The following is a 20,397-nucleotide window of genomic DNA, read 5'->3' on the forward strand; positions in this document are numbered from 1 at the left end:
GGGAAATGGTACCCAGGAACAACACCTGCTCCAGACGCCCATTCCGTGCCCCCCCCCCCCCAGCACGTCGTGTGGCTGAGCCTGGCGTCGTGTACTGGCACGATCCCCCGGTGGGGGATTGTGTTGGCATGCCTGGCCTCTCCTGCGGTGCGCAAGGACTCTCCCCCACCAGTGTGCCTGGCCTCTCCTGCAGTGTGCAAGGCCTCTCCTCCACTGGGGGAATCATGCCAGTGCACAAGGCCAGGGGATCACGCCAGCTTGAGAGGCCTCCTGGCTGCGTAGCTGGGCCTGGTCTTGGGCTCCAGCAAGTGGCACCCCAGTGAAGGGGGAGCTGCCAGACACTGGTTGGGTCGTCACACCGTGGGAGAGGCTGGGCACAGGGACCTGGCCAGTGTCCAGCGTCCCCCCCACATGACTAAAAGGTGTGCACCAGGGAACAAGGGTTACCCTATGTCCTTGTAGGTGGTACACCACTGCTTCAATCATGGTATCCTTCTGGATTATCTTTTAGAAGTGGGGCTGGGAGATAGTATTCTGCAGTGGTTTTGGTCCAACCTTGAGGGTAGGTTTCAGAAAGTGGTGCTGCAATATTGCTGCTCTGTCCCTTAACCTTTGTCATACAAGATTTCCCAAGGTTCCATCTTGTTCTCCATGCATTTCACCATCTATGTAAAGCTGCTGGGAGACATCATCCAGAAATTTGGACTGAGCAAACATCAATATGCAGATGACAATCAGCTCTACCCCACACTACAAGCAGATCAAAACTGACTGGAAGTTACGGTTGGTTAACAGTACCATGGCCAGAGTGTTGATTGGAGGTCATAGGAATCATATCACTCCAGGTTTGCTCCATCTACATTGGCTTCCAATTTGCTTCTGGGCTTAATTTGGCATTAGTATTGATGTTTAAAACTCTATATGACCTGGGACCAGCATATCTTAAAGATCACCTTCTCCAAACTAAGCTGCTCATTTCAGTCATCATTCGAAGGCCCTGCTTTGGTTGCCTCCACTGTCTAAAGCTAGATGCGTGGCAACAAAAGAAAGGGTCTTCTCCATCATAGCCCCAAAACTTTGGAATTCCCTCCTTGGAGAGTTTCATCTGTCTCCCTCTATCAGTGTCTTTTGCCAGTAAGTGAAACCCTTTTTGTTTTGCCTAGCATACCTCCCTTAATGATAGCGGTCCTCTTCCTAGTGCTGAGTGTTTATGCGCTTAATTGACTTTTATAATTTTAACTGTATTTTAATTCTTTAAATGTTTAGTGTTTTTATGTTCACTGCCTTGTGAACTTTGGGTAGAAATGCAAGTCAAAAATATTTTAAATAAATATACTTCAGACACATTGTCTCTGGCCTTTCTGCTAGTTTGTGTATTATTTATTTAGAACATTTTAATTCAGTTTTTTTTGTACAAAATCTTAAAAATAAGATTTAAATGGGCCTGAAGAGGACTCAACCTGATTGCATACACACACATCCCTTGCTGGATCCCAATCCCAGCACTGCTATGCTTGGCAGCTTGGCACTTTTCCATATGCTTTGCTGATGTCATAATGATGTGGTGATGTTGGGCCATTGCTGCAGCACTGTGACAATGACATAACAATGAAATTGATATTGGCTTCCATATGTGTCCCCATAGGCATTTTTTTTGTTCTAGCTGCTAGCAGCTGTCTCTCCATTCCGGGGCCTCAGCAAGTGCTGGGCTGGTTCCAATTACACAGGCAAAGGGACTATGTTCAGAAGAGATTAAGTTGTACAGGAAACTCCTGTATGATCCAACTAGATCCAGACAACTACACATATCTGTATGAAACAATAGTTTCCTATATCAGGGGCCAAGTTTGCAAGTGACAGACTGCTTAGCTGGATGGATTTCCTACCTTTACCTTTAATAGGATGCCACTGATCTAGTTTTGATTGTATACGATTATACACTCTATCACAATGACACAGATAATTCAAAGCAGGGGCTGACAACATGCTAAGGTATTACCTATATTATAAATCTGTTTAATACTTACAGTGCAAACTGCTTAATATTCTTTACCTTTATCCTCAGAGGAAGTTTTGGTACTATTAAACCAATATTACAGTTCAGAGAACTGAGTTTAACAGACTAGTCTATGCATTTTTGTACTTTGCTCAGTGGGATTCAACCAAAGTAACAATGAATTACTCAAATTCAGGTCTCAGACCAGTATTCTGTCTGCTGAATAATAATACATCTCACAAATTATTTTCAAAGATTTCAGCACAAGGTTTGTAACCCACAACATCACAAAGATAGTAGATGGCTAAATTCAGCTTGGAACTGAGTGGCCCATTGACAGCTCTTGCCATGGTCTAGGCTTTTACATATAACAGAATTCCAACAGTGGATCCAATTTGGTACTATCTTTATTGGAGTATAGGGTTTCAAGAATTCAAGCAAACAGCAATGCCTTTAAAATATCACTTTGTGAGAGGTGTATGTTATATGAAATTCCTTGCAACAATTTTCTAATCTATCACAGTCTGCAGAATACTAAGAGATTTGCATATTTAATGATGTCCTATCACTTCATTAGACAATAATATGACACCTTCTCTGGGGAAGAACTAAATCCATATACTTATGTTTAAAAAAATGAAATAGAGTGAAAGATCAGCATGAAGGTGCTATGAGGACAGGGATCTCCTCCTCTTAATCCACAGTGATTAGTAGCATATCTGCATTGATGCTGCTTTACTTAAGGATATTCTTTTGCCCTTGACTTTATCTCAGGCTAAAGTTAATGGGCCAGGAACTTTCATTTATTCCAAACTGAGTTACATCCAAGAGGAATTTGGCTCATGAATGCCATTGAAATACAAGACTGTACTTGGTGATCAAGTAGAAAAATACATTCAGGAGGAATCGACTATGGCTTAGCAGTGTGGTCTTGAACCAGTGTAGTTATACTGAGTTCACCACACACACAGTTAAGGTCAAAGGATACTCACACTCTAAGAATGTGTTGCTCTTATAACAATTGTCCCTAAAATCTCTTAAGTGTTATCTGTTTATACAGGTTTTACAACTGCATTATAGAATATTAACTGTCTGATGAAGGGAGCCTTGACTTTCAGAAGCTCATACCGAGAATATCTTGTTGGTCTCTACGGTGCTTCTGGACTTGCATCTAGCTGCTCTACTATAGACCAACATAACTACCCTCCGAAACATTTTTAGCATTTCTGTTAAATGGGTAATCATGTAGGAAGCATCTTAAGAAAGAGGTTTGCAAAAGAAGTACATTATAAAATAAGTACGAATGTTAGAAGATGGTGCCGGAGCCAGTCCGAAGGAAAAGACCTCCATGGATTCTTAAGTTAATTTACTAGTCACTGGGTATGTATTATAGGAGAATTAGAAATTTTAACCTGCTTAAATAACAGGACCAGAGTGAACCTGGGCTAGGAAAGATATTAAGCCAGGAGACTTAAGAATTACAAACATTGCAGATTCACTGGAGCCAAAAGAGTGAGAGGTCAGGAGGTGAGAAATAAGAATGAACCGAATAAGAATGAGAGGCCACTGTACAGTTGGAGCAAAAGGCTCAGCTGTAAGCAGGGTCTGAGTCCATGAAACATCATTGTGGGAAAGGTAGAGACTCTGGAGGTTGGTTAACTGATGCCCCAAGACCCCGGCTGCTTTAGGAAGCTACAAACACCAACAAAGCACCAAGCAGTTAGGAGAAGGCACTGGAACTCATTTGAGCTAACGGGGAGAAGGCTAGCATGCCCTGGAGGGCACTCTATTAGACTCCCTAAGATGTCCCATCTCCTTTCCGCAGTTCCTCCCAGCTCATCTCATTGGCATCATGCCATTATTGTGGGCGCAGGAAACTCTGAGGAGTGCTGTGAGTTCACGGATTCATTGGCCATCCCCGGAACACGCTGGAGAGACTTGGAGCTTGCTAAGGAGCATGAGTTCTTCCAGAAGAGGCCAAAGTTTCCTCTGAGTCATCTTGGAGATACTTAGAGTCTAAAGATCACTGAGGGCCCATGGACAAGATTGATGCCCCCCATGCTACCTGTGAGGAATATTAGCCTATTGAGAACTGAGACTACAAAAAGCAGAATTTAACTTGAACATGAGTATATAACATCTTTTAAGAATCTGGTCAGTGGATCTCTAGCACTGACAAAAAGGGATTGGGAGTATTAGCACAGTGGGGGAGAAGACGACACCTCTGTTGGGATTTACTGTAGTGTTAGGCAGAGTTATTTTTCCATCTAAGGAGGCCAACATGGGGTCAGGGATTTCAGTGAGACTTTTGCAAATTTTTTGGCAGAAAGTTTTGTCACTCCAACACAATCTCCAGGCAACTATTGATACAGCAAGTGAAGTGGAGGCCCCTTGCCTGTGTCTCCTCTGTCCTATAACCACTGAAATCCCTGACCCCATGTTGGCCTCCTTAAGATGGAAAAATAACCCTTGGTACCATAGGGGGCTAAACTTTCTCCAATTTTTTTTAGTCAAGAACTTTTAATGGCATATATTCAAATAAAAGAAAACACACACAGTACAATAACCAAACATGAACTTACAATGAAGAAGAAGAAAAGTTTTGGATTTATATCCCCCCTTTCTCTCCTAAAGGAGACTCAAGGGGGCTTACAATCTCCTTTCCCTTCCCCCCTCACAACAAACACCCTGTGAGATGGGTGGGGCTGAGAGAGCTCAGAAGAACCCTGACTAGCCCAAGGTCACCCAGCTGGCATGTATTAGAGTGTACAGGCTAATCTTAATTCCCCAGATAAGCCTTCACAGTTCAAGCAGAGTGGGAATCAAATCCGGTTCCTCCAGATTAGAATGCACCTGCTCTTAACCACTATGCCACTGCTGCTCCAATGGCTTTTTTTGGTGTGGTCCCTGCCTGGAGAAACTCTCTATTGCCTGAGACCATGTCCTGTGGAATCTGATTCAGTTCTGCAGGGCCTGCAAGATGGAGATGTTCCACTGGGCCTTTGGTTGAGCCAGCTATGGTTTCTGTTCAAACTTGCTATCCTCCTGATCTTGTCCCCTCCTTCTTCCCCCCACTGTAGTAAATTTAAATTATAATTGGGTAGGAGATGTTGTTTTAGTTATAATACTAGCACCCTGTCAGACCCCTATTAATGTTTTGAAATTGTTAGCTACCATTGTTAGATGTGTGAATATTTAATATTTTAATATTTTATTGTTCATCGTTGTATAATTGTATATTGAATTGTTTTACATGTGATTTAATTATGTATGTTGGTTTCTCTGAGCCTGGCCATTGGCTGGAAAAGAACAGCTTAGTAAGTTTAATAAAATAAAGTTAAAGATGGGGAGCAATCAAGTAGGCCTATTTGAAAGTGTAAGTCCTAATTTATTCAATAGTGTTTTCTTGTAGGAAAGTGTTTTTAGGATTGCAGTCACAAAATGCCCAATGCCTCTGGATTATAGGAAGAGGCAAGGCCATAAAGATGGAGAACAGGAAGAGCTACACTTTCCCACACAGGCCTCTTCTCCTAGTTCACTAGGCCTAGTATTTCCCCTTCTTTTTTCCTATGGGAGCTGTGTATAGAAATACAAAAGGAAAGCAGGTGGTCTTCTCACCTGGTGAATTAATCCTCCAAGTCTCAGTTGGTTTTCTGTTCAGCACAGCCTCAGATGAGCTGCAAGTGGTGCCAAGGCTGGATCAAACCAATTAGGCCCAGTTGAACTTCATCTGGAGATGGAAAGACAAAACAGGACCCAAGATGATGTACTGTGCAATCAAAAGGAGGGGGGGGGGGTGAAGCCACATTGGAAGCAATGTGATCCTGATGCCAGCACTGTTGTCACCAGCACTGCACAAAGTAGCATGGACACAAGTGCAGAGGTACTTACCTTAGTGGCATGGTTCCCAAATCTGGTTTGCCACCATGCTGTTGCTTCTGCATTGTTGGGGTCTGCACTGGCATGGAAACACCCTCTTTTTGTGGCATAAGTCATTTTCTTGCAGCACCAAAAAGGGTGGCATAAGTCATTTTCAAAAATGAGCTTTCCTGGGTAAGAAAAGAATTTTCTCCTTCTCCCTTAACACTGGTGCAGAGGTGTAGCTAGGGAAAATGGAGCCTGGGGCAGACTCTGAGTTTTCCACACACCCATGGCCCCCCGCGCTTTCCCCTGCGGCCCACTTACTTTAGCTGGTGGCAGGGTCCTTTTGCTGTCATTTCAATGCAGGTGACTTTGGATGTCAGCCACAGAGACAATGTGTTAGCAGCAAAGTGTAAATAACCAGGAACTGTTATAGATAACCTGCAATAATTTTAAAAATTCTACTGATAATTAGTTTTAGCTTCATCAACCATATACTATGAGTGCACTTGTTATTACATAGACCAGTAAACAATTTTTTTAAATTGTATTTATTTTTTAAAAAACCTCAGTTGTCTATCTGCCTGAAGGCATCTGAAACAACATGAACCAATTAAAAATCATTATAATTTTCATATAAAATTATAGAAATATGCTTGTATCATACAGGATTCCATCCAGCCTTCTGCATAGAAAAGATGTGCCACTCCAGCCTTCTCCAGAACAGAGTGCAAAGGTAATGCCTCTCCAGTCTATCTTCTACCTCCATTATGGTTGCCAGCTCTGGTTTGGGAAATTCCTGGAAATGTTGGGTGTAAAGCCTGAGGAAGATGGGGTTTTGGAGTCCATCTTCCACAATGGCCATTTTCACCAGGTAAACTAATCTTTGTTGCTTGAAGATTGTAACGGACTAGCCCACATTGAAGGGTTGGTGTGTGTGTTAAGATGCAGATTAGCTGGCCTTAGCAACAGCCAAAGTGTAAAGCACACTCCTTATAGGGAGATACCACCTGATTGGCTGGGAGAGGTGCAGTTCGCCTATAGCCTCAGGTAGGGGGAGCTAGAAGTGCTGGTTATATATAAACAGGAGAAAGCCTGTCAGAGGATCACACTTGAAATCTGAATCATTTGGATCTTGATCTGAAGAGAAGTCTGACTTTGTCAGCAAGAGCTCTTTGAGCAGTGAAAAACTTTGTTAAGCTGAGGTGGATCTAAGTCTGTGGAAGGTGACCCGCAGCTTAGCATTCAGGCAGAGTGTATCTGTCAGTACACAGTTCCATCCAGTCTGGGAGTGAAGTCCAGAGGGGTAGTGAAACCCAAATAGGGACTAGTGAGAGAGGAAGGCTAGGGAGCCAAGAGTCCTCTAAGCTCCAGCTGGTAGAAAATGTTGACAGAGAATTTTTTCTCTCTTTCTCACAATACTAGAACCAGGGTGCATACATTGAAAATGCTGGGGGGAAGAATTAGGACTAATAAAAGGAAACACTTCTTCACGCAACGTGTGATTGGTGTTTGGAATATGCTGCCACAGGAGGTGGTGATGGCCACTAACCTGGATAGCTTTAAAAGGGGCTTGGACAGATTTATGGAGGAGAAGTCGATTTATGGCTACCAATCTTGATCCTCTTTGATCTGAGATTGCAAATGCCTTAACAGTCCAGGTGCTCGGGAGCAACAGACGCAGAAGGCCATTGCTTTCACCTCCTGCTTGTGAGCTCCCAAAGGCACCTGGTGGGCCACTGCGAGTAGCAGAGAGCTGGACTAGATGGACTCTGGTATGATTCAGCTGGCTTGTTCTTATGTTCTTATGTTCTTAGTGTGGGACAGTGGGTATACTAGTAGCTAAAAAGCTGAAGACTTATGAGAGAGAGAAGAATACTCTCAGTGGGCACCTCTGTGTGACCAAGTTTGTGTTAGTGAAACTGCTTGAAAATTCTGTGAAGTAGAAGCTCAAACTTTCTGAAACCGCATGATTAAGTAACCTCTCTGTGCCATCTGAGAAGCCAGTTCATTTCTGTAAATAATAAATCTGTTTCATGTTACCAGAAGAGCCAAAGTATCTTTGGTTAGTCTGAATAGGGTAGTGCCTGTCTTTGTTACCTCCAAGCCCCAACACAGTTTCCCTCCATTTTTAAAGAGGCTCTGTTGTTTACTCCTTAAGTGGCTGAGAGTGAGTGGGGTGTTGGGGAGAAGTGACCGTTACGTTATATTTGGTGGCAGGGTTCTGTTATAAAGATCAATTGTAATTCCAAGAGTTCTGCAGACCCTACCTGGAGGTTGGCAACCCTACCCTCACCCCCATAGTAGAGGCACTGTTCCAGGACAGCTGGAAGATACAGCCCTTGCCTCCTGCCACATTTATTTATTTATTTATTTACTTACTTACTTACTTACTTATTTATTACATTTTTAGACCGCCCTCCCCAGTAGGCTCAGGGCGGCGTACATCATAATATATAAAATAAAACAATCAATATGACGACAGTTTCCTCCCCCCAATCCCATCCACAGGGGGCCTAGATGACACGAGGGTCTGAGGCTATCCCGGCTGGCCAAAATCCTGGCGGAACAGGTCCATTTTACAGGCCCTGAGGAAACTTTGAAGGTCCCACAAGGCCCTAGTCTCCTTAGGGAGCCTGTTCCACCAGGTAGGGACCAGGGCTGTGAAAGCCCTGGCCCTTGTAGAGGCCAGCCAGATCTGTTTGGGGCTGGGGATTTCCAGCAGGCACTTCTCCGAGGAGCGGAGGGCCCTAGCGGGGAAGTATGGGGAGACTGGCTTTGAAAAAGAACAAATGAATTGTATGAAGTTACAAATTAAATAAACCTGGATTGACAAGGAACCAGAATTCGTTTCACTAATGAATGTTGTAGGGCCCCTTCCACTAAGAACCTTTACCTCCCCAGGGTAAAGAATAGGTAGCGACTACAAGAATGATTCTGTGTGAAAATAGAATATTTTGAAAACCTACAAATAATTAGGATTAATTATGGAGTCTTTTCCCTCTGAACTCTACAAAAAGATCCTGAACTTCATCAAGCAGACTGTGCCTACAGCTGGCTTTGCTTCTTCTGTAATGTCAAGTTATCCTTCAGACTCTGCTGACTAGTTGGATTCTTGCCATCTCTTTTAGCTAGGCACCATAAAATTTGGCTGTAGGTGTAGCCACCCAACATTTGGAAAACTGACTCTTTAGATCATGGTGATCTGAGCTACAGTAACCATATAAACAGAAGAAAGTTCTTTTGTTTTTATTTATTATCACAATAGGGAATAACACAGTAATGTTCTTCCTAACATTGCTTTTTTTTCTCCTGAGTGAAGCTCACTAGCATAACACTCAGGCCTTTGACAGAAAGATGTAAATCATGACTGAAGGTTAGATGGCCAAATATACATACTGGCATTTGCAGTAAACAGTAGTAAAGGTGGTACTTTTTAGGCAAAAGTATTGCAATGGGCATGTTTTCCTAATTGCAGAGAAGGAACCCTTTTAACCACTATAGCAACTAGGATTTTTTAGGAACCTCAGGACGTGGGCCAGTGGTTGTGTGGATACTTTCAATGCACTGAAAGACATCACATGGTGTTCTTCCTCCAATTTGATAGTCCTTGCCTTTTGCAAAGAAAAATCAGCGGAAACGGTTGAGAGAGAATGTCTGGTGACAAAAGAATTGATAGATGAACAAATGGGAGATGTAGTGGCTATGAATTTGCTCAGTGCCTTGGTTTCCTGAAAGCTTGATCATATACTTACTATCTTAGGCTGGAGAAATTTCCTAGAACTTAAACGTCTCTCCCCTCAATAGAAGAATAATTTCAGTTGGAAGAAGGATCTTTAGACTGAAGGAAGGCTTAAAACTTAATGGTGCATAATGTCTGTCTGGGTGAGGACCTGGGAACCATTGTGTTTTTTGCATAAAATATCCACATGACAGTGTGACACAGCAGTTAGAGTGTTGAATGAGGATCTGGGAGACCCAGATTTGAATCTCCATTCTGCCTTAGAAGTTTGCTGGGTGGCCTTGGGGCAGACACAGACTGTCAGTTGAATCTACCTTACAGGATTGTTGTGAGGATAAAATGGAAGAAAACAGAAAGATATAAGCATCTTTGGATTTACACTGGAGAGACAGCAAATGCAGCAAATGCAGCAAATATTTAGCATAATAGGGCACAAAATGTAGCTTAAACATGTAAGATAGAGAGCAATTCCCACATTCTGCTAAAAAAGAGACATAACAGTAATAAATGATTCTGAATTGAATTAGAATTTATTTCAGCATGCTAAATTTTACCACAACCAACCCCATTCTCAGAACTGCTTAAAACTCTGGCCTTGGTAGTTGAACTCATGTTCAGATCTTCAGCTTTCAGCTTTCCCTTGCTTGAAAGCTGATAAATACATTGCTTCTGTCCCTGGTTCTGAGTAAGAGCTTGTCTCCCATCTTGGACCTTAATTGTTTTAAATGCTGCCTGGAGCATGACCCACAGATTGCTCCCAAAGGTCTGAAGCTGTCAAGCCATTATCAAACTGGATATTGTTGGGTTTCTGTATCGGTCTGGACCATATTCTTCTTTGTCGGCTTGGGATGCCCTTTCATTCTGAAGCAGAAATTAGGTTAATTTACAGGAATGATAGGTTGTATTCAATTGCCATAAATACTTCCTTAGAGGATTTCTTTTATTCCCCAGATATCAATCTGACCACCTTTTGGCCAGTTTGTAAGTTTCAGACGCACATAAAACTGTGGGGGAAATGCACTGGTCATTCAGACTTTCATAGTCCATATGGATCACAGTCATCTAAGAATATCTGAAGCATGAAACTAGTAATATATATGTCTCTCTCTGTGTGTGTGTGTGTGTGTGTGTAATGTGATAATTTATGTACTGTAATTACTAAGTCAAGTTTGAAAAACGCTGGCAAATGTAGAAATACTCAGTTATTGGTAGTAATACAAACGGGTTCTTTGGTAACTAATCTTAAAACATGTACATTGCCCTGATAGTTTCGAAGGCCAATTCCAGGAGCTTGTTATGAGCTTGAAGGCCTTTTATGGCCTAGGACCCACATATCTAAAGGACTATCTCCTCCCATACGTAGCCATGCACCAGCTGAAGTGCTCAGGTTGCCACCTACTGGCAGTTTCCCTACCTAAGGGAACAAACTGGCAGTTTCCCTACCTAAGGGAACAAACCAGAGCTCATGCCTTCTCTATTGTCACTTCCACACTGTGGAATGAGACCCCCGAGGAGGTAAAATATTTGGGAGGTTTGGGAGGTGCTGCAAGACCATTTCATTAGCCCCAACTTTTAATAAACTACAACTGAAGATATAGCTTGAAAAAAGAAAAGTTATTTTGGGTTTGTTGTTTTTAAATTTTATTTTAAATATTTATTTTAAATATTTTAATTAATTAGTTAATGTCATGATAACGAGTGTAAAGATAATTGCAACACAGCCTGTTGCCAATGCTTAATGGAAGTTTGGTAAGCAGGCCCATTTTGTAAATCAGAGAACTGTTACAATTTGAGAAACTTATTTATTGCTGAGTGGGACTGACTACCCCCCTCCCCTGTATGAACACATATAAGCAGGAGACTCGTGAGAGGGAATTCCATCCTTTCCCTCCACACTCATCAAGCCATCTAACAAGCTAGCCAGCTGCAGTGTAAACTCCTCCACCTGATTGGCTCACGTAGTGGCAGTGGTCCTCCCTCTCTGCAGTTCCACTGCTCTCTACTTGACATATTTGGTACTGAAGGTGAGTGATGGTGGAAATGAGAAAGGCAGACCCAGGAAAAGCCTTAGTTGGCATCTTCACTTGATTGCAGATGGAGGAGCCCAGCCCCAGCAGAGAAGGAATGGGATGAGCTGGGGCAAGGGAGGGAACTGACTCTTCCTATTTTGGTCCTATAATGAGGGACATTTTCCCTTGAGAGAAATCATATCACTATCCTCCTGACAATTTTGCCCACCAAGGTAATTTATTAACATTTTGTATTGTTTTCTTTTTCGAGATCTTGGGCTGACCCAAATTTGTAGAAACTCCTTACTCTGTACCTGATTCCAGTGTGCTTATTTAACTAATGAAAACAATCTGTAATGAGTAATTATGTACGACATCTGTTGATTACCAGTAATTATTATTTTATATGTATCCCACTTTGGGAGGTAGGGAATGGAATTGTCTTCACTCCTTACATTTCTAGTGTTGATGTTCTGTAATCTTTTTGACAAGTAGTTGAAATAGGTATATTAGCTTCTGAGAATATCATATAACATAACATAAATGGCATAAGTAACATAAATGGAGAAACCTGGGTATAATTAGAAATGTGGTCATACATAGCCTGCTAGTTGTATACCTCTAGACTACAACAGAAGCCAGGGACCAAGTATGAATCTGGAAATTTACACACCCAGAAAAAGGATCCTGTTTTGCTCAAGTTCCAAATCTTATAAAAGCAGGCAGAATATCCTCTGAAGATGCCAGCCACAGATGCAGGCGAAACATCAGGAGAGAATGCTGCTAGAACACGGCCGTACAGCCCAGAAACCACACAGCACCCAAGTGATTCCAGCCGTGAAAGCCTTCGACAATACAACAAACACCACTTGTTTGCCATGCCTGCACACTCCCTTCCACCTCCTTTCATGTGTGGAGTATGATATAAATTTTCCCTAATTGAGAAGCCTCCAATCAAACTCCAGTTTGCTGTGACCTCAGGTACCTGGTCAAGTTGGAGTTTATTTCTGCTGCACAAACCTAAATTCCATCTTGGGAAGGGAGTATGGGAGCTCAGCAACAGGTAATGTTCACACTCATAACAAACAGAGATTTGTTGTATCATCTGAAAGAGGTCAGCATCTTGAATCTGAAAGGCAAGTAAGGTATAATATGCTAAGATAGTGTTTCTGCTGGTTTATTTCCTCAACGTAAGAAAAGAAAGGCTACTAGGGGCAATTTTAAATGGACAATTGGCAGAAAATGAAAGGCTCAAGCAGTCTATTCTCCTCTGCCTCTGGAGCTGCTTGAGGCTGCTTTTCTTTTCCTTTAAAAAGAACCCAGTGGTTGATTTAAGGAGACATGCAATAGCCTGATGCGGTGTTTGTCCCCACCTCCCAAATCATAGCATCTTTGCTGGTACACGTCAGTAGGCTCAGGCATTTGGAAACAAGCTACTGTCTATATTCTTTTGAATGAAGAAATATTTTTTCTTTCCATGAGTTAAGGCAAACCAAAAAATCTGATATATAAATAAAAACCAAGCAAAACGGAATGTTTTTGATGTTATTTTGTGTCCACAGATGATAGAAAGTTAATAACATAAGGCTTGAGTGTGTATGCTACTTGTACACAAAATACTTTTGCAAGAGAGGTTAAAAGTTCAAAGTTGAGTTTTAGTCTATATTGCGTCCTCTGTTCCCTTTTAATTATCTGAGGTCAGGAAGTTAATAATACCAGAAATACCCACTAGAGACCTCTTGCTCACTGGATGAACTTTAAACTTGTCCCATGTTTTTCAAAGGGTAAAAAGTTCAGTGAAAACACGGTTGCTTCTCCATGGGCTTATACCAGTTCAAACTCAAGGGTTAAACGTTTAACTGTAAAAAAGGACCTTTGTTCGCTGAGGTAATTTCAAAAGTTCACTTATTAAAAGGTAAAGATTTCAAACAAAAGGCAAAGTCCAATGTTATTCTGTTCCACAGAGATGAAAATATTGCAATAAAGGAAGGTTCTTTGATCTTTTATCACATACTTTAGGCATGAGTTTCAGAACGTCTTTTTCTCTGAATTTTGGACTTTAGGAAAGAGAGATGTTCTGCAGGACAACTACATTAGTTAAACATCAGCCTTGCAGATTTTGTGAAAAATGTGCCATTTATTTTCTCCCCTTACGCATTTAGAGCAATATTCTTCCCTGCATATTTTGTATTGCTTAGATCAGGGGTAGGGAACCTGCGGCTCTCCAGATGTTCAGGAACTACAATTCCCATCAGCCTCTGTCAGCATGGCCAATTGGCCATGCTGGTAGGGGCTGATGGGAATTGTAGTTCCTGAACATCTGGAGAGCCGCAGGTTCCCTACCCCTGGCTTAGATCAATGGTTCTCAACCTTTTCAACTATGAGGAGCTCTTTTTAACATCAAAAAGTGTTCAGATTCCCTACATGATAGTAGTTCTACTATCAGTATCAGTTGGTTAAGATAATACATAATGACAAAAAGATCAAAATAGCTTTATTTAGTTTGCATTTTGATTTGTGGATCCCTTCAAAGAACTCCACATTGTTCCTCAGGGTCTCTGCCCCCCAAATGGGGAACTATCTGCTTAGATTGTTGTGTGGATTTTGTGAGTCCCTTAAATTAATTAATTGCAGCCATAAATCTGGAAATGGTCCTTCTAAAGTACAATTCTTTTTCTAATTATGAAATTATTATTACACTTTAGTAATGTGCTTTGGGGATGAAAAACAAAATTAAAATTTATGGAGAAAATCTTTACAGTAGTTCTTGTAGCAGTTCTACAGGGTAGTAGTTCTTGTAGTAGTAGTTCTACAGGGAAGAGCAGTTAATATCATTATCTGCCCACTAATTAAAACTGTTTCCTGGGGCAGCAGCTGATTGTAAATTTTGTCAGAAGAAGACCACATTTGTGAATCTGGCATTGGCAGAGCAGGTTAGAATCTTGGTGGTGGAAGTCCATTGATTCAACCTTGATGTTTGAAAAGCAGGTATGGGCCAAGAATGCCTTCAATTAGCTGTACTTAGTTCACCATTTCTGCATTTTTCTAGATTTAGTCCAGACAGTCACACTAATGTAACCTCATGGGGACAACTGTAATGCACTCCACGTTAAGACATTCTTGAAGACAACCCAGAAACTACAACTGGTTCAGAATGTGGCAGGAAGCAGATGACAGGAAAACATCTTGTCTATTTCAAAATAGCTACATTAGTTGTAATTTTGCTTCTATTGTCGTTCATTACAAGGTGATTATTATAACCTGTAAAACTCTTCATGACCTATGGCACACATTTCTACAGAACTGTGTCTCCTGATATGTCCTTTTGTGCCAACTATGGTACCTGGTTACCACTTTCCAGTTAGTCTCCCACTTAAGGTGGCTTGCTTGTTATCTAATACTAGCAGTACCCAGCCACGCATTGCTGTGGCTCAGTCTGGTGAAGTGGAAAAGAAAGAAAAGAGAAAGAGAATGGTTCTAACATGTGTCATTGCACAATGCTTGCAAGGGAGGGGAGGGGCAAGGGGCCCCTCGCTCCCCTCCCTCTCTCTCATTCCCTTGCATGGCACCCCACTCCCTCCATCCCTCACGTTCCCCTTCCTCTGCTAGGGTGGGTGGCAGGGCGTAACGAGGCAGCCCTGGGCAAACTGTAGCCCTGGGCAAAACCTGAGTTGGATGCCCCCCTCCCATGGGCGGCCACTCCACCACGACCAAAAATTTTTTTGCACCAGGACATTGGTGCCTACAGGGGGTGAAGTTTTTAGACATATTGCCACCAGAATTTCAGCATATCATCAGGAGACTGTCCTTATGCTACTTCCCAGGTTTGGTGAGGTTTGGCTCAAGGAGTCCAAAGTTATGGACTCCCAAAGGGGGTGCCCCATCCCCCATTGTTTCCAATGGGAGCTAATAGGAGATGGGGGCTACAGTTTTGAGGGTTCATAACTTTGGGCCCCCTGAACCAAACTGCACCAAACCTGGGGGGTATCATAAGGGCAGTCTCCTCATGAGACCCTGAAAGTTTTGAGACTGTGCCTTCAGAAATGTGCCCCCCCAGCCTGCAACCCCCATGGACAACAATACAGAAAACTCAATGCAGAACAAAGATTCTTGGGCAAATTTCTGGGATGTTCCTGCAGGGGGAGCATTTTTGGATGTATCGGCACCAAAATGTTAGGATATCATCTGGAAACTGTCCTTATGGTACCTCCAAAGTTTGGTGCAGTTTGGTTTAGGGGGTCCAAAGTTATGGACCCTCAAAGGGGCTACCCCATCCCACATTCTTTGCTAAGGAGATGGGGGCTACCCTTTTGAAGGTCCATAACTTTGGACCCCCTGAACCAAACTGCATCAAACCTTGGGGGTGCCATCATGACAGTCTCCAGATGATATCCTGAAAGAATGCCCTCCCTGCAAGAACATCCCAAAATTTGCCCAAGAATCTTTGTTCTGCATTGAGTTTTCTGCTTGCTGTCAATGGGGGTTGCAGGCTGGGGGGCACATTTTTGAAGGCACAGTCTCAAAACTTTCAGGGTCTCATGGGGAGACTGCCCTAATGATTCTCCCCAGTTTTGGTGCAGTTTGGTTCAGGGGGGCCAAAGTTATGGATCCTCAAAACTGTAGCCCCCAGCTCCTATTAGCTCCCATTGGAAACAATGGGGGATAGGGGCACCCCTTTTGGAAGTCCATAACTTTGGACTCCCTGACCCAAACCTCACCAGACCTGGGGGGTAGCATAAGGGCAGTCTTCTGATGATACGCTGAAATTTTGGTGCCGCTAGCCTAAAAACTGTGCCCCCTGCAGGCCAAAAATGGAAAACCACTAAAAATACCCAAAAACGAACCCAGCATTTTGATGCCCCCCACAAGGTGATGCCCTGGGCAGCTGCCCACCTTGCCCAATGGGCATTACGCCAGTGGTGGGTGGGCCATGTCCAGATGGCAGACCCCATCCCTTTCACTCCCTTCCCTTGCATGGTTCCAACTGTCACAGGTGTGGCATGTACACAATACCTCTCACAGTTGTAACATATACATAACAGGAGGTGCGGAAACAGTATGAAAACCTGGCCCTACCCGAATGTGACACTTCCTCTGGTGAGTTTTCAGCTGATGATGTAGTGCAGGAAAAGAGGGATGGGGGAAGATATGTTTATAGGCACTTCAGCCATTCCAAGTGTGAAGGGAACTGGTGAACTGAAGGTGTAATCACATGGTGAAATAAGGTGCTTACACATACGTGTGTGCGTTTTTCTGAGGAGGTAGTGGTGGCATCTGCAATTCATTTGCTGGTACTATTCCTTTTCCATTTCACCAGAATGAGCCTCAGCAATGCATGGCCAGGTACAGCTAGTAATAAATAATACTGTGGTGTGGCGTTTCCCCTCCTCGCCCGGGGCCTTCGGGCGGTGTATCCTTCCCTCCTACCCTAACCTGGGGGTTGGTCACCCCAGACGGTGACTCTTCCAATTGGCCCAAAGGCCTAAGAAACCACCACGCCCACAGGGTCTCTGGTGCACGTGGCAGCCCTTGCCCCACGCCACCCTCCTCCTAGCAAGTCTCTCTGCCCTCCTTCCCCTGACTGACCTGAGAGAGCACACACACCCCCTCTCTCCCTTGTTGCTTCACAGGGAGAGGATATTTCCAGCCTGTGTGGAAGGTTCCCAGAACATAGCTTGCTATCACGGTTTACCTGGCCCAGGTGTGGTACATGAGCTAGGTAAGTAGCTGAAAACACATTGGGAGGCATGAGCTATGGTGTGTTCAGATTTCAGAGCGTTTGGGCCAGCAAACCCCTGGTCCCTCTCTCACTTTCCCCTTCCTCTGCTAGGGTGGGTGGGCCATGTCCAGATGGCGGACCCCGTCCCTTTCACTCCAGATGACAGGGGGTTTCAAAGAAGGCATGGTTGTTTCCCTTGCATCAGAAGGTGTTGCTTTGATGTCCAGCAGATGGCACTGTTGCGGAACAGAACTGTGGTTCCAACTGTCACAGGTGTGGCATGTACACAATAACTGGCATAGTTGTGACATGTACACAACAGGAGGTGTGGACACAGTATGAAAACCTGGCAGCACACGAATGCGACGTTGTGTGAAAATTTCAAAGCAATTGGTCAAGTACTTTCAGAGATAGACAGCGAGGAACAAACACACTGTTCGCTTTTTATATATATAGATAACCTAATCCTTTTGTATGGTGATTCGCATTTTGTGTAACAGGTTCCTTGAGAAGGAGAGGTAGGTACCTGTCACAGCTTCTAATAAAGGCCTTTCATTTTTATATGTTATTATTTATTTTTACTGTAAAACAAGCCCTCAAGTTGAAGGGTTGTGAACCACCTGACCACCCATACCCTTAACTTTGAAATGAGAGGCAAAGTGAATTTATTTTATTTTTATTTTGCCCACGGAAGATTCTTTACTCTTTCACTAGTGATCCCAGCAGATGCCAATTAGTCTTGCTTTTTTTTTGGACCTATAGAGTTTTCCATAGGCTATATGGATTGTTGAGAACACCAAAGTCAAATCAGGCTAGCCTGATTTTTTCAGATCACAGAAGCTAAGCCTGATTGGCCCTTGCTAGTATTTGAATGGGAGACCTTCAAGGAATACCATACCATAGTTATGATATGTAAACAAGCAATGGCAAATCACCTCTGAACATCTCTTACTTTGTCTCCCCTGTAAGTCATATGGGACTTGATGGCAAAAAAAAGTTCCTCATTCCTATTGTTCTTTTACAACTCATATTCTTGTTATTACACTTTATTAAGTTGATCTGTACATTCTCTTCAAAGGAAACAAAACCATTTTATGTTTTATTTCAAAAAGCTTCTTGTGTACCAAATATCTGTGACCTATATATAAATGAAAGTAGTGCCCACCATAGTTACAAGAATGTATTTTAAAAGCCTCAGAAACAATAACTAGATAAGCTGTAATACTTCACTGATTTCAGCCAGGAACATCTCCCACATCCTACTTGTCTAAATAATTTTTTTTAAGATTTCCTGTCTTTTCAGGAAACCTCCCGTTCCTTCTGTCTCCAAAACCCAACTCATCTTTTTCTTTTTACATTGGCTATTAAACTGTCCCAAGTTTATTTTCCTCTCTCTCCAACATCCCATTCAGCCTTTCAAATGTAATTAGTTCGAGGTAAGTGGGAAAGAAAAGAGAGTGGAATTTTCTTTCCATTACAGTGCTATTGTTAAAAATGTTTCAGAGGTACTGAAAGGCAAGGGCTTTATCAGAGCTCAAGTTGAAGACATTTGGGTGACTTGCACAAACTGAATGGTAGCAAGTTGCCTGGAGGTTGCTGCTGGGCCTGGTCTAAATGAGTCCTCTCTCCAGAGTAGGAGGGAATGGAGCAAGGATAGACTGGGAGGCCAAAATAGTCCCTGGAAAGGGGTTCACCTTTCTCTTTCTTTTACTGACAGAAAACAAGGTTTGAAGGCTGACAAAGTTGTGTTTGCCTAACAACCCCACAACAGCCATTGAGATAACAGAGAGCATCAGTTGCTTAAAGGTACAGGTGCTGTTTTTATAGGTACAGGTACTACTTCTATTTTGTGTGTGGGATTAAACCTTAACTTTGTAATATTTCAGATTTGTACTCACCTTGCTGCTATGATCAGGGTTGGAGAAAGATCTTCTTGTCTGTTAGTGGCTCCAGTCTCTGGATATAAGTATCCACAGATGGGCCCACTTTGAGAATTAGATAAATTGATTCTACAGTGTAACCATTTACTGCCCACATTCCATGTAACAGTGGTCACAAAAATAAATCTCACTGTATATTACTATCATCAGTGTATATTTCAATACATTTAAAAAGTATCTTGTATCTACAGAAGTATTCTACATTATTGCAAGAAAACCAAAAAAGGAAATTGCCATCCTCTTTTCACTTGAGTGAAGCATTGGATTAGAAGCCACTCTCATTCTTCAGAGGATTTAATGCTGCTTGAGGGGGTAGCGCTGGAAAAGAGAGTAAATTATGAAATGTTCTAAAGTATGAATAAGTCATGTAGAAATAATTAATCTTAGAAGACTCATTAAAATTAAAAGTGTTTTTAAATGGTTTCTTGGTTGAAAACAAATGCCTCATTAATTAAGAATGCATCAACTTAAGAACACAAGTAGTGTCACAAAGAGAATAATGACTGACATGACATGGAATACAACTCACTGTGTTCTCGGACTCAAACATTCAGGAAGAACTGACCAAAGGTCAGTAGCTTGAAGCAAGATGGAAAACCCTTGTTAAATGAAAGTTCCATTGTTAACATTGCTGTATTGTAGATGCAGTCATGTTTAGAAGCATGATCCAAATTAGCTGTGAACCATGATTGATGAGATTTTGTTATTTTTATTTTATTTGATTAAATTCTCTTCCTTCCTTGGCCTAAGCAGGGCTCAAGGCGGCTGACAAACATAGTTTAAAACAATTACAAACAATAAATTCGTATATAAAAATCACATAAAAATTCTCTGATGGCACTTTAAAACAGACAAATCAATGGCCCACATAAAGTTCCCACCTCCACCCGATCTTAAGAAGAAGGACAGAGAGGAGGGAGGTAATTTTTCAGGACCAACATAAATTCATAGAGGCCTATGTTATTCAGCTTTGATCATAAGCATGACAGAAAATCTTGGTTTTGCAGGCTCTGCAGAATTTCTGGATATCTCACAGAGCCCTGATTTCTGTTGGTAGGGAATCCACCATGTAGGAGGCAGGGTCATAAAAGCCTTGGCTCTGGTGAATGCTAGCCATATATTCTTGGGGC

General features: G+C 42.4%; 1 protein-coding gene across 3 annotated transcripts in view; it reads right to left on the reverse strand.

Annotated features, from left to right (window-relative positions):
• SAMSN1 (SAM domain, SH3 domain and nuclear localization signals 1) overlaps window positions 1-20,397 on the reverse strand; it is a 353,573-nt gene that overhangs the window by 195,612 nt on the left and 137,564 nt on the right. For all 3 annotated transcript variants that reach the window (XM_048494497.1, XM_048494498.1, XM_048494496.1), the window contains exon 3: window positions 5,615-5,726. The gene's annotated coding sequence lies outside the window, so the exon portion shown is untranslated. The remainder of the gene's footprint in view (window positions 1-5,614; window positions 5,727-20,397) is intronic.

This window comes from Sphaerodactylus townsendi, linkage group LG04, assembly GCF_021028975.2.
Source record: "Sphaerodactylus townsendi isolate TG3544 linkage group LG04, MPM_Stown_v2.3, whole genome shotgun sequence".
In the NCBI taxonomy this organism is placed as follows: Eukaryota; Metazoa; Chordata; class Lepidosauria; order Squamata; family Sphaerodactylidae; genus Sphaerodactylus; species Sphaerodactylus townsendi.